Source organism: Diceros bicornis, chromosome 36, assembly GCF_020826845.1.
Source record: "Diceros bicornis minor isolate mBicDic1 chromosome 36, mDicBic1.mat.cur, whole genome shotgun sequence".
Classification (NCBI taxonomy): Eukaryota; Metazoa; Chordata; class Mammalia; order Perissodactyla; family Rhinocerotidae; genus Diceros; species Diceros bicornis.
In genome coordinates, this window is record NC_080775.1 from 29,937,749 (window position 1) to 29,952,885 (window position 15,137).

Here is a 15,137-nt window from a genome sequence, read left to right on the forward strand (position 1 = left end):
GGCTGGGACTGCCAATCAGAGCCCTTACATGTACTTCTCCAGGATAGTGAGACTGCTTACAGGTTCCAAGAGCCAGGAGGTAGATATTGCAAGGCTTCTTCTTACCTAACCTTGAGAGTTCCAAACATCGCTTCTGCTGCATTCTATTGGTCAAGCAAGTTAGCCCATCCCAGACTCAAGGGCAGAAAAGTTGGAGTCTAAGTGTCAGTGGGAGAGTGGCAAAGACCTTGAGCTCCCTTTAATCTACCACACTGCTCTTGACAACTCAGCTCCAGCATCACTGCCAGAACATGGAAGTGGGGCCTTCTGCTGTGGACGACCCTCTTGCGTGCTCCCACCATTTACTGTGCTTATTTCTGCCATAATATGTGGCACTCTCCACTGTACACTTTGGTTTATCTAATGTTGCCTATGGGCGGCAACCTCCTGTGGAGCAGGAACTAGGTTTCATTCCAGACTAGGATCTGGAGTGTTCTTTCATAGTGTCTGGTGCATGAAAGGCCCTCAATGAAGCTTGAGTAAATGGGTGAGTGAATAAACTAACAAACAAATAAAAAGGACCACCTCTACCCCTTGTTCAAAGATTCTGGTGCCTCAAAGCAGGAACCATGGCTATTCCCCTTGCAGTCACAACCCACAATACAGTGCCTGACACTTAGTTGATACGCAATCAGTGTTTGTTGGAAACCCAAACACGTATGCCCACACCTTTGGGCCCCACTATCCAGCCATGGCTGAGAGGCCTGGGGCTGTGGCCTCAGCAGGGTGAGGAGAATATTTTCAGCCGTAGCCTGAAGCTGGGGCAGGTTGAGCTGAAATCAAGCCCCGAGTGTTGGGACTGCCAGTCATGGTGGATGGGGCCTGGACGAGGAGCTAGAAGTCAGCTTTCCCACTGCCGGAGCCTGTCAGCAGGGAACCCATGAGCACGTACACACAAAGGGCCAACGTTTATCAGACTGTCCTCCACAAAGACCTGCCTGTTCACACTGACTACACCCAACACAAAGGGGAAAGAGCCCTGGGTTCCATTCAAGTGAGAGAGCTTTGGAAAGAGAGGAACTGGCCGCAGAAAAGGAGCATTTAGTAATGTGGGAGCTGTTAGTTACCATGAGCAGTAAACCAGGTGTTCACTGGGTGACTATTTCAAGTCTAATTTCATTTAGCACTTGGATTAGTGAGTGCTATTTATCAGGAGTGATGCTGACTGAGGCTTCGGTCTTAGAGCAGGTGGGATCCCGTGCAGCCTGCGGATGTTCAGGCTCTGTAGCAGGAGGCCGAGGCTGCCTCAGACAATTAGCAGCGCTGAGTGCTCAGAAGCCATCAGCCTGCAGCTAATAGCCTGGCTGGAGCTCGTGAATCAAGTCTCTGCCCCCCAGGCCTCTGCGTGGTTACAACGCACAGGGCACGGAATGTGCCGGGAGACCCAGGGCTTTGTCCTGCCCGGCCTGAGCCTTCAAGAAAGAGCAGATGAAATGGTTTGTCCCGGCCGGGTGACCCCCTTCCTCACACAGGCCTTTGGTATCGTCCACTGGACACAAAGAAACTGTGTCACACGCCTCCCTGAATTGGAGCAGTGACCAAGCCGAGCTTTGTGACAGGCCCGGTGTTCCTGGAAACCTGTGTTTGGCTCCCCAGGGAGGCCCAGGTTGCCCATGGGGACTTTTTCCAGAACAAACTGAAGATATACACTCTGACTCAAGAGGCAGCTGCTGTGACCAGAGCCCAGCAGAGCAGAGCCACAGACCGGGCCGGAGGAGGGGCCAGGCCTACAGAATCCCACCGGCCACGAGCTGCCCACCAGGCAGCCAGGGGCGAGCAGGCCAGCAGCAGCCTCAGCAGAGGACGATTTCTTCAAACAGGACCAAATGACACACAAATCAGGGCAGGGCACGGGAAGAAGACAGCTCTGCTGGAGGTGGCCGGGTGGCGTGGGCCTGGGTTCCTCAGAGCGGGGCTGTGGGAGATGCGGTGGAGACCCGGGGGTCAGGTTTGAGGTCATCTCCAAGGGCTCCTAGAGCAGCAGTAAATCTAGAGGTTAGCTGAGAGCTCACCCTCACTCCACTCTGCAGGTAGAGAGCCGGGACGCTGATCCGATGGACACGGCACGTCCAGAGGGAGCTCAGCAGCACACGCGTGTCTGGGCTGTACACACGGCCGGCACAGCCAGCGTCTGGAACACGCTGAGCGGGCCCACTACCTGGCAGGCAGCAGATCATTCCTGAGCCTCCCTGGCACAGTGCCCACGCCTCCAGTGAGCGCCGGCCCTCCCAGCCTGGCACGGAGATGGCGACACGTTCTAAATTGGACCTGTCCCTTCTCTGTTTGTGAGATGTCAGACTGCTCACAGGGGACCCAGCCTCGCGCTCTGTTTGACGAGGGTCGGCCAGGCTTCCAGGCCCAGGTGGCAGGTGTGGAGGAGCTGGGACTGGGCCTCGGGAGGTTCCAGTGCCACTTCAGTTGTCCCAGGGTGGGGGTGACAGGGAACACTTTCAGGGCAGAGCAATTCCGACTCCAGTTTTTCTCTTGCCCAGAAAAAGGCAAGCCACTGACGTGTGTTCCTCCTTTGTCATCTTTAATTCATTACCTGGTGGAGATAAAAGTGGAGGCCTATATTTTCTGAAGGGTTTTCTCTTTGTCATTAAGTCGTGGTAAGTGGCCCGTCTTTGTGAGTGTGCGCATACAACGCCGTGTCACCCTGCAGCCCAGTTCCCAGGTGGCCCCTTGCCGTGCCCAGTTCTCGCTCTCTGAGGGCCAGGGACATGCCTTTTCTGTTTGGAAAGGTCGGCCTGGTCTCCTTGGCTTCCCTCCTGTCCCCATTGCTCCTGAGAGGAAAGGCCGGGCTCTCCAGAGCCTGCCGACCTTCTCAGAAATGTTCCTCAACTGCCGACAGGCAGACACCACCTTGCCGTGTGCCTGCTTTCCAATGCCCGCGCCTAGAGGGGAAAGGGTCCCCTCCGCCTCTTGCCAGCGGGAGGTAGGGAGGGGTGGGTGGCAGAGAGCCCATTCAACCCACCACTTCCCCTCCCCTGGAGGCAGGGGGCAGCCACCCTCCTGACCAGCATTCACCTCCAGGGAGAATGTGCTTCCCCGTCGCTTACATCCTTTCTCTCCTGCTGTCTTGGTGACGCTATTTTCTAATTGTCACGAGGTATGATGCACACACCTTACTCTCGGAGAGATTGATGGAGACCAGGGCTTCTTTGTCCCCTCAGTGGGAATGGCCGGCCCAGAGCTCTCTCTGCGTTGTTCCTATAAAACTGTCGGGACCTTCACTGAACAATGATCCTGTATATTTGCAGGCCCCACCCCCTTCCTCCCATCTCTCTTCCCCAAAGAAAGCCTCTTTTCTCTCTTTCTCTCATCTTTTGAGTTCATACCTCAGGGGGGCTGTAAATGGGCCCCTGGGCTTGAGACACGGATCAGTGGGAATTAATGAATCCAGAGTAAGAGAGTGGAGTGTGTGTGAGAGAGACAGAGACCAACAGAGAGACAGAGACAGAGGCAGAGAGTGTGCACACATCCTGCAATCATGTCTGCTACTTTGGACTATTGAACCATTTATACAAAAAAAAAGTCAGAATAATAGATCCATGCTAACATTGTATACTAATAGTAATTTAACGATAACGAATACAGCACGGGTCACTAAGACACGTCCTTGGGCAAGAATTGCTAGTGCATATAAAGCTCACTGTGTGCCAGGAACTGTGCCGAGCACTTGACATACATCAACACCTATTAAGTCACCTCACCACAACCCCACAGGGCTAGCACCATTACTATCTGCCCCACTTGACACTGAGGAACCTCGAGGAAGGTCTGAGAGAAGATGGCAGACGGAGCCTTCCTAGTTTCTAAGAAACCATATGCCATTCAGGATCTTTGGGAGCAATTTGGCAGAGCAGGGCTGTGACACCTGGGCTGTCTGGGTGACTTGCCATGTGCTTAACTGAAGTTCTCATTTTTTCAAGGGTCCTGCACTGATCGAAGCCCTTGGAACTTTGATGTGAAAGGGCTGCCATATTGTGAATGACCAGAGAAAGAGAAGGGAAGAGAGTAAGTGACACTTGTTAAAGGCCTTCCTCCAAAGTGGGTTGTCAACAGGAAAGAGTTCCCTGGTCAGTGAAGACTAGGAAATGCTAAGTTAAATAGACTGAAAGTTTCCTTATTACAGGACTTCTCAGAGCTTTTAATGTACCAACATGCACTGTGACTCTTCTAGAAGGAAACAGAAAACAAAGCATTTCCTCAGCTCATTAGACCTCTGTGAGCAGACACTCGTGGGACCAGAATTCCATGGTATACACTTTGGGAAAGGCTTAGTGTCTGACCTAATCAATCTTTCCAATTTTAAGGTTACCGTTGGCCTGATCTGGCCTGGAATTTGAGGCATCTCTGGGTGTCTGTTATCTGTCTGGTTGCCTGGAGATACCTACAGAAGGGTTTGGATCTACCAATTTGGAGGTGTAACAGCATGGGGGAATCTCGGCACCTGCTGTGTCTGATGAATCCCCTCTCCACGCCCTTACCTTTGGGCCAGTATACTTAGAAGAGAGGTGCTGGTTATCGATGGTATCCCGGAAGGAAAGTGCCAGGCTCTGCTTTTTCTCTACACAGTGCCCGCCCCACCAGCAAACAGATGACAAACGTATGATTTCCTTAAATTAGGGGCCCCTATGATTTAAAAACCACATGTGTGTTTACAGTAGAGCCTGGCTGTGTGAACACCAGCCATGCTTCCCTACCAGGAGCAGCACTATTGGAGGAATTACTGGTCAGGAACTTCAAGATATTCAACTACTTCACTGGGAGGGTCATCCACGGGGGGCAGACAGTACAAGAGGGTGAGGCCCAAAGGACCCCATTGGGAGCTACATAACTTCTGGGCTGGCAGGAAGAAAACTTGAAGAGGGGTGTCTCACTGCCAGTAGCTCCACAGAACAATTATGAACACAACTGTTCTTTGAAGGCCTCCCAATAACCAGTCATTGCCCATCCCACAGAAGCTTCCTTTGGAATAATCGCACACCCAACCTATCTTACTGCTTCTCTCAGGCACACAATTATTGCCTCTGACTATGGTGACTGGCCTTCTTGCTTCTACTCTTGCTCGCCTCCTGAACCCACTACCAGATTAATCTTCCTAAAATTTTATTTTCACCATGTTCACTCTTCTCCTCAAAAACTTCAAATGTCAGTTTTAATATGACTCCAAACTGTCCATTCCGCCTTATCCCCATGTCCTGCTGCATAGGACCCCTGATCCAGCCAGATATTACTCCTCTCTCAAATTTGCATACCCATTGAAAACTCTGGGTGCATCCTGCACAGTCATCTTTGGTTATGTCAGTTTCCAGCCTCAAGTGTCCTTCTAAGAGTGAGGTCAGCAGCAACGATGGAGTAAAGACCTCTGAAAATCCTCTCTTCCATAAAAGCAATGAGAACAGTGGCAAAAATCAAGAGAATCAACTTTTTCAGAACTCAGAAAATTAACCACAGGCTGGCAGCGATTTGGAAATGTTTACTGAAAATAAACGGCAGAATCTCAGTAAGAACAACAAGCTTTATGGTGTTTTAACTTGCCTTGTTCTCATCCCAACTCCCCAGTTCCACGGTAGCCTGGAAAACCAGCAGCCTTCAATCTCAGGGAAGACCAGCAGCTGGGCAGAAGAGGGTCAAGGCCCCATTCTCACACCTGTCTGGTCATTCCCTGGAAGACCCCACTTGCAAGGCTTGTCTCTACTTGACCTGACCTTGACCTGAGCTCACCCAGTGCAAACAGTCTTTTCCTTTGCCTCCTTGGTGTTCCTTGAACAGACCAGGCACACTCTCATCTCAGGGCCATTGCTATAGCCTGGAGTGTCCTCCTTGCCCTTGCTCCCCACCTCCTTCAAGTCCTTGCTCAACTGTCACCTTCTCAATGAGGCTTTCCCTGACCACACTGTTATAAATTGCAACCCTACCCACAGGCATTTCCTATTTCTCTTCCCTGCTTCATTTATCTCCAGAGCACTTATTACCTTCTAACATACTATATATTTCATTTATTTATTGGGCTTATGATATCTCTCTCCCACTAGAATGTAAGCCAACCTGGAGGCAGGGTTTTGTTTGTTTTCTTTGGTACTATATCTCCAGCACCTAGAACAGGGCCAGGCACAAAATTAGTGCTCAGTGTATGTTTGTTAAATGAATAAATGAATGAAAATTTGGAAGAGAAAACATTGGCACAAATGCTGCACTTCTGTTAAGTTTATCCTGAAGGTGCTTGGTAATTAACTGTAATACTGAAAAGAGAGGGAACTTATTTGCAGGGGAAACTGGTCGTTGAGTCCTGAACAAACTCTTCCCATGCTAAAGCCAATGTTTTGCTTCCATCAGCACCTCCATGCTGGGCACACAACACATTTTTGTTGATTTGAGACCAAAGCTTGGCCTTTCTCCAGGAACTTATAAGAATACAGAAACCCCATCAAACTAAAAAGCTTCTGCACAGCAAAGGAAACCATCAACAAAACGAAAAGACAACCTAACAATTGGGAGAAGATATTTGCAAACCATACATCTGATAAGGGGTTAATCTCCAAAATATATAAAGAACTCATGCATCTCAACAACAAAAAAACTACCAATCCAATTAAAAAATGGGCAAAAGACCTGAACAGACATTTCTCCAAAGAAGATATACAGATAGCCAACAGACACATGAAAAGATGTTCAAAATCACTAACTATCAGGGAAATGCAAATCAAAACTACAATGAGATATCACCTCACGCCCGTCAGAATGGCTATAATTAACAAGACAGGAAACAACACGTGTTGGAGAGGATGTGGAGAGAAGGGAACTCTCATACACTGCTGGTGGGAGTGCAAACTGGTGCAGCCACTATGGAAAACAGTATGGAGATTCCTCAAAAAATCAAGGATAGAACTACCATATGATCCAGCTATTCCACTGTTGGGTATTTATCCAAAGAACTTGAAAACACCAATTTGTAAAGGTACATGCACCCCTGTGTTCATTGCAGCGTTATTCACAATAGCCAAGACTTGGAAGCAACCTAAGTGCCCATCAAGGGACGAATGGATAAAGAAGATGTGGTATATATACACAATGGAATACTACTCAGCCATAAGAAACAATGAAATCCAGCCATTTGTGACAACATGGATGGACATTGAGGGTATAATGTAAAGTGAAATAAGTCAGAGGGAGAAGGTCAAATACCATATGATTTCCTTCATTAAGTAGTAGATAATAACAACAACAAACAAACACATAGGGACAGAGATTGGATTGGTGGTTACCAGAGGGGAAGGGGGGAGGGAGGAGGGTGAAAGTGATAATTTGGTACATGGGTGTGGTGATGGGTTGTAATTAGTATTTTGGTGGTGAACATGATGTAATCTATGCAGAAATAGAAGTATAATGATGTACACCTGAAATTTTTACAATGTTATAAACCAATGTTACTGCAATAAACAAAAAATTAAAAAAAAAAAAAAAAAAGAATACAGAAACCCCCAGGAGTCCCCGTGACCCACTGAAGGAAGAGATTATGTCTGAAGGAAGGTGACTTGTTTTTTTTTTTGTTTTGTTTGACAGACAATCCCTTCAGAAGTGATACCTCAAATAAATGAGTTCTCTTGGAGGACAGCACACATTCCAGCAACAACGCCATAACTTTGCTTCTAGAAAAATTTTCTGGGTCAGTAGGATATTTCTTTAAAATCTTACATAATGGCAAATTTTTACTTTTGGAGGGAGGGCTTGATTTTGCAAATGACCCAAAGTCCCTAAAGACAAAATCTAGTGAGTAAAATGGCTCGGCAGTTTGGAACCTCCTGAATGGGATCGATGTGAGTTGAAGGTTGAGAGCTCACTGCTTTGCAGTCTCTGCTCCTATCTTGGTGGTCTGTCCCCTGAGCTGCTGCTGCTGCTGGATCATTGGCAGCAGTCAGGCCTAATCTTTCTCCTTGTACTTTGGAGTAGAGGGTTCCTTGGGAGGATGAGGGACACAGAGGTGGGGATGACACCCTGACTCCTGGTGGGCTTTGAGGGAGCAAAGGGTGGCAAGGTCTCTCGACAAGCCTCAGCAAGAGCTATTGGTGGACAATCAAAGGAAAGCTTGCTGGATTTTGAATTAAAAAAACCAGTGTTTTTTAGATGCCAATAACTTCCTGGTTTGTCCTGCAGAGTTCAAAGAAACAAGCTTGGGCTATTTCTGTGTGTCATTGACCGTATCAGCAAGGACAGACAAGGTGCCCCAGGTACCCCCATGACCCCACCTCCTTCTGCATTTTTCAGTCCTGCTCTCTATTTCCAGGATCCCCATAGTCTTCAAAAGATACCTGAGTGCTGAGTGGGAATGCTGGGGAAATGGTTTCCCAGGCTACAATGCAAACTGTGCCCAAACTAAAGCGGGCAGAGGGCTAAGACTTTCTGTTTCTTCCCTCTGAGACTTTCTTTTCTTAAAAGATTAGGTCTCTGGACCAAGATGGAGTAGACACACTTCTCTCTGTGCCTCCTGTTGAGTACAAATAAAAACCCTAGAATGAATATGCATTTATATTTATATTTAATAATAAGTATAAATAAATATAGTTATTAAAATATTTATACAAATATTTAATATAAATATTGGAAATATAAATATTTAAAATATTTATTAAAATAAATAAATTTATATATTTACATATATCTCTCTCTCTCTCGAACATAAGAAGACTCTGAAAAGTGTGGAGAAGGCAGACCAGCCAGGGATCTCAGGACTTGAGGAACAACATGGCAGTGGGTCCCCTGTGTTTTCTTTTGCCTTCTCTATCTCAGACTGGGTTCTGGAGAAGCTGGCAACCTGAAATGCCCATGGGAGCAGTGAAAAAAAAATAAACAAACCCAAGACAAACCTGCTCTCCCTAGGCACAGGACCAGGAAAGGGGCAACCTAACAAGATGAAAAACTTTTAGAGAATAAGCACCCTACCCGCTGCCAACCACCAAGGAAAAAACTGTAGTTATGCTCACAACCCATCAGGAAAGGCAGAATGAGGAGCCTCAATTTCCACCTCACCAGGCTGCCCCTGCCCACTAGAGTGATGTCAGAGACGACTGAATGGGGATCTGGGACTTTCAGTCCTACCCAGCAGTTATAAATCCCTCTCCCCAGGATCAGTGGAGACCATGTGGGGACCCTGGACTTCCATGCCTACCTAGTGTCAGAGGAAGGTGGGTGGTAGCCACAATTTTCACCACCATCCAGTGGGACAGAGTTCTGCCTTGTCTTAGCCCATACAGTGTCAGCGAAAGCCTGCTAAAAAAGAAGACTTTAATAAAATGCAGAGTCTCATAACACAATACCCAGGTTCAGGATGCAAACAAAAATCACTCACCACACCAAGAACCAGGAAAATCACAATGAGTGAGAAAAGATGTTCAACAGACACCAATACAAAGATGATACAGATGTGAGAATTATCCGATAAGGAATTTAAAGCAGCCATCATAAAAATGCTCCAACAACCAATAACAAACATACTTAAAAAAAGACAATTTCAGCCAAGAAATAGAAGATGTAAAGGAGCACTAGATGGAAATTTGAGAACTGAAAAAATATGATGATCAAAATGTTAAAAACATAGCAGGAACTCAGGCTCAGGAACAGAATGGAGAGGACAAGAAAGGATAAATAAATTTGAAGATAGAACAATAGAAATTATCCCGTCTGAACAAGAGAGAAAATAGTCCGAAAATAAAATGAGCAGAGCCTCAGGGACTTGTGGGACCATAATATAAGATCTAACATTCACATCATCAGAGTCCCAGAAGGAGAGGAGAGGGGAGGAGGGCTGAAAAAGCATTAGAAAAAATATGGCTGGATATTTTCCAAAATTTAGCAAAAGACATAAACTTACAGATCCAAGAAGCTGAATGAACCCCAAACAGGATAAGCCCAAAGAAAACCACACCAAGACACATCGTAGTGAAACTTCTGAAAACTAAAGACAAAGAAAAATTCTTGAAAGTAGTAAGAGAGAAATGATATCTTACCTTTAAAAGAAAAACAATTTGAACAACAGCAGATTTCTCATCAGAAACCATGGAGCCCAGAAGGAAGTGGCACAACATTTTCCAAGGGCTAAAAAAAAAAAAAAAAAAAAAAGTCAGCCCAGAATTCTGTATCCAGTGAAAATATCCTTTAGGAATAAAGATAACATCCAGACATTTTAAGATGAAGGAAAACTGGAAGAATCTGTGGCCTGCAGACATACCCTAAAATAGCTAAAAGAAATTCTTGAATTGAGAGAAAATGGTAAAAGAAGGATTCTTAGAACATCTGGAAGGAAGAAAGAACAATGGAAAGAATATAAATAAGATAAATACAATAGACTTCTTTGCTTGAGTTTTCTAAATTGTGTTTGGTTGAAGCAAAAATCATAACATCGTTGGATGTGGTTCTAAATGTACATACAGGAAATATTTAAGAAAATTACATTATAAACAAGGGAGAGTAAAGGAATTTAAAAGGAGGTAAGGTCTCAGCACTTTACTCAAACTGGTAAAGTGTCAACAGCAGTAGATGATTATAAGTTACGTACGCATAGTACAACACCTAGAGCAACCACTACAACATCTACACAAAGAGTACACTCAGAAACACTAGAGAAAGCAAAACGGAATTCTAAAAATGTTCAAATAACCAAAGGTAAGACAGGAAAACAACACAGAAAAATGAAAGGAACAAACAGAACACAAAAAATAAAAAGACAGACTTAGGCTCTAACATACCAATAGTTATATTAAAGGTAAATAATCTATGATTCCATTTATATAACATTTTCAAAAGACAAAATGAAAGAGATGGAGAACAGATGAGTAGTCACCAAGGGCTAGGAATGAGGAGGAGGAGGAGGGAGATCTTTGTGGCAATAGAATAGTTCTGGATCTTGATTACAGTGACGGTTACACAAATGTACTCATGTGGTAAAATGGCACTCATGTATAAAACAATGGTACCAACGTCAATCTTCTGATTTTCATATTATTCTGTTGTTATGTAAGATGTTACCTTTGAGGGAAACTGGATAAAGGGTACACGGGACCTCTCTCTACTATCTTTGCAAATTTCTGTGAACCTATAATTGCTTCAAAATAAAAAGTTAAAAGAAAAGAGGTGAAGTCTCAATACAGCTGCCTGGTTTCTAATATTAGGTCTGATATCCTCTGTGGTAGGATTCTGCGGTAAAACTCACAGGTTGTTCCCTCCCTCCCTCCCTCTCTCTCTCTCTCCTCACACACCTCACACACAGCCTTGCCCACTAAGGACTTGGAAGTTAGAGAGAAACTATCATTTTAAAAGTTCTAGAAGTTTCAGTCTTCTGAGGAGCTACCAGGTTATCTTGGGACAAAATGTTCCTTTTTTCTGGAAAAAAAATCACCAGTATGGGCCAATGGTAGTAAAGCAAGCATCTGTGGAGAAACCTGAATGTAGTAAAGTTATTTGAAGAAGACCAGGAAGTTAAGGTTCCCTTAACTTCTTTGTTTTCTTTGGAGAATGTCTCATGTTTCAGGATTTAGACCACACTGTGCCTGCGTGTTAGCTGGTGTTCTCATGGCACCAGGTGCGTTCTTTAAGTAGCTGTTTTCCAGAAAGACGGAGATGGATGGAAAGGAGTGTAGAAAGACATGCAGGCCTGTTACTCCCCTCACCATGGAGGAAAGACAGAAGAGCAGGAAGTCTGAGTTAGACTTGCTGTCCCACATGCAATGCTATTTACAACCGAAGAGTCCAGAATGTCCCGACACTGAATGATATGTTCTGTGGGAACACAGTGGCTAAGAATGGGAGCTCCACAGCCAAACTGCGTGGATTCCAGTGTCAGCCTCAACTCCCACTTGTTGTGGGATCACGGGTAAGTTACCTAACATGTCTGTGCCTCGGTTCCCTCAACTGTCAAATGGGGATAATAATAGTAACTCCCTCATGGAGTTGTTGCGAGCATTCAGTTAATGTTGGGCAGCACTTAGAATAGTGCCTGGTGCATAGTAGGCATTAAGGACGTTTTGCAGTTTTATTACCATTCCAGTGTACTGGGAATGTCTTTCTGGAGGCCAAAGGACAAGCACACATCTTTGTGTGTGCCCAGGAAGATGTGGGTCTGGGGGCAGGAATGAGACTGCATTGAGGGGAAGTGCCTTCCTCTATCTGAGGTTTCCCATCTGCTTTCCCCGGACCCTACAGCATGGAGACAGCCACCTGGAAGTTTCCAGTGATGGGGACACATTTCCCCAGCTACTTGGACCTGGCCAGTGAGCTAGAGTAACAGGGTCGGGAAAGGGGCCCTGGGGCCCGGTTTGGGTCTGTGGGCTCTGAGAGCCGCTATTTCTGAGAGAAGTTGCGAGTTACTTACTTTGTTGTGTGTCACTCTGTTATTGCTCAGGCAGCCGCCCTTTCTGCTACCAGAAGTTGGCTGTTCCAATCCACAGTGTCATCTGAGAATTGTCTGTTTCTCTCCCTCTGTCACTCTTTCTTTCTCTCCCTCACAGACTTTCTCTGGCACCCAAGGTTTCCCGGCCTTGCCCCAGTGGCCACCGTTTACGCCGTCCTCCATCCAAGGGGTTAGACCCGGAAGGAGGAGGAGCAGTCCCCTCCTGCTTCTTCCGGCCACACCATCCTGTCCACCCAGCCATGCCAAGGCCCTGGACTCTATCCCATGTAAGAAATTCTTCACTCAACGGTGAGGACAATTCTAAAGGTAACATCACTGGGAGAGGAACAAAGCTAGAAGCTTTGCTCACTTGGACTTTTCCTGTGCCTCACAAGAGAAGATATTTCAAATTCCCACATCTTCATCAGGGGCAGTCTCCTGGGTCCTCCCTCCACTGTTTCTCAGGCCCTGTGGCCCTGAGGTTTGTAGCTTCCTCAGCATATACACGCCCCCTGGAACCATATATGTTTTATTGGGAGTTACCAGAGAAAGCGACAGTGGCTCAGACTGAATTCTATTTATTTCACTGGTCGTCCTGCAATGGATATCTGTTGTTTCTGCCTGTTCCACATCTATCCATTTCCCTCTTCTCTGCAACAGCCCTCAGATTTTCCTTTGGGGACCCGCCCTCCCCTCAATCTCAGTCCCCATCCTCAGATCAATGAGAAGACTTCCAGGGAGTTGTCAACAATGTTTTGCTCTTAAAAAGAGACACAAGAAAGAGCGTGCGTGAAGTCCTGATTTCAGCAGTTCTGAAATCAGGTAGGTTTCTTTTCCAAAGGTGTTTAGCTATGCTAGGCTCTTGGCATTTCCATATGAATTTTAGAACCAACTGACAGTTTCTACGTAAAAACGACTGGGATTTTGGTAGGGATTGCATTAAATCTACAGATGGATAAATTTGGGGAAAACTGACATCTTAACTATATTAGGTCTACTGATCTATAACAAGGTATATTTCTCAATTTATTTAGATCTTTAAGTTCTGTCAGCAATGTTTTGTAGTTTCCAGTGTAGAGATCTTGCATAGCTTTTATCAAATTTATTCCTACTTCATATTTTTGATGCTACTGTCAATTATGTTATTTTTTTCTTGATTCCTATTCATGATTGTTTATTGTTGGTATATAGAAATAAAATTGATTTTTGTATATTGATATTGTATCCTGCAGGCTTGCAATAATTCACTTATTAGTTGATCGAGTTGATCATAGATGATCATATTGTCTCCAAGTAAAGACAGCTTCGCTTCTCCCTTTCCAAACTGAATGTCTTTATTTCTTTATCTTTCCTAATTTCCTGGTTAGAACCTCTAGTACAATGTTGAATAGAAGTTGTGAGAGCTGACATTTGTCTTATTTCTGATCTTAAGGGAGGAAAAGGATTTAGCCTTTCACCATTAATTATGACGTTAGGTATACATTTTTCATAGATGCCTCATTAGGTTGAGAAAGTTCCCTTCTCCTGCTAGCTTCCTATGAGTTTTTCTGTGTTTTTTTTTTTAATCAGGAACAAATGTTGAATTTTGTTAAATGCTTTTTCTATGGCTATTGAGATAACCATATAATTTCTTTGACTCATTGGTTAGTTATAAATGTGTTATTTAATTTATAATTATTTGAAGATGTTCCAAATATCTGTCTGTTATTGATTTGTAATTTACTTTCACCCTGGTCAAAGAACTTACTTTATATAACTTGAATCTTTTTAAATGGATTGAAACTTGTTTTACGACCAGAGTATGATGAATCTTGGTAAACGTACGTGTGCACTTGCAAAGAATGTATATTCTGCTGTGGTTGAGTGACGTGGTCTATAAATGTCACTCAGGTCAACTTGGTTGATAGAGTTGCCCAGTCTCCTATATCCTTGCTAATCTTCTGTCCCCTTGTTCTGTTAATTATGGAGAGAGTGGTATTGAAATTTCTAACTATAATTGTAGATTTATCTATTCTTGCAGTTTATCAGTTTTTGCTTCATGTATTTCGAAAGTCTGTTATTCAGTGCATACATGTTTAGAATTGTCGTGTCCTCTTGATTAACTGATCTCTTTATCTTTATGAAATGACATATTTTTATCCCTGAAAATATTGTTTGTTCTGTAATCTACTCTGTCTGATGTTAATATCCTCTCGCCAGCTTTCTTTTGATTAGTGGCTAGCAAAGTATATCTTTTGTCATTCTTTTACTTTTAACCTACTTGTGTCTTCTTATTTTTTTGTGTGTATGTGAGGAAGATCAGCCCTGAGCTAACATCTGCCAATCCTCCTCTTTTTGCTGAGGAAGACTGGCCCTGGGCTAACATCCATGCCCATCTTCCTCCACTTTATGTGGGACACCGCCACAGCATGGCTTGACAAGGGGTGCGTTGGTGCACGCCCGGGATCCGAACCCCGGGACGCCACAGCAGAGCTGGCGCACTTAACCGCTGCGCCACGGGGCCGGCCCCTGCTATGTCTTCTCATTAAGATTGCTTTCTTGTAGGCAGCATACAGTCTGCTCCAGGTCCCATTCCTCAGCTTTCTCACATTACATAATAATGAACCACGTGCTGTCAAGCTTGCCTGCCTCTGACGCCCAGGTTCTCCCTTGACAGTGGTGGGGGTTAGGTAGAGGCAGACGGTGGGACTGGGGCAGGGTGTATGGAGAG

The 15,137-nt window shown here is 45.0% G+C and overlaps 1 long non-coding RNA gene across 1 annotated transcript in view; it reads right to left on the reverse strand.

Moving 5' to 3' along the window:
• Positions 1–10,119, reverse strand: part of LOC131398959 (uncharacterized) — a 32,871-nt gene extending 22,752 nt beyond the window's left edge. Inside the window, exons 1-2 of the long non-coding RNA XR_009217036.1 lie at positions 10,050–10,119; positions 9,212–9,309 (exon numbers count right to left, since the gene is read on the reverse strand). This is a non-coding gene — a long non-coding RNA (uncharacterized LOC131398959). The remainder of the gene's footprint in view (positions 1–9,211; positions 9,310–10,049) is intronic.
• Positions 10,120–15,137: the final 5,018 nt, after the last annotated feature.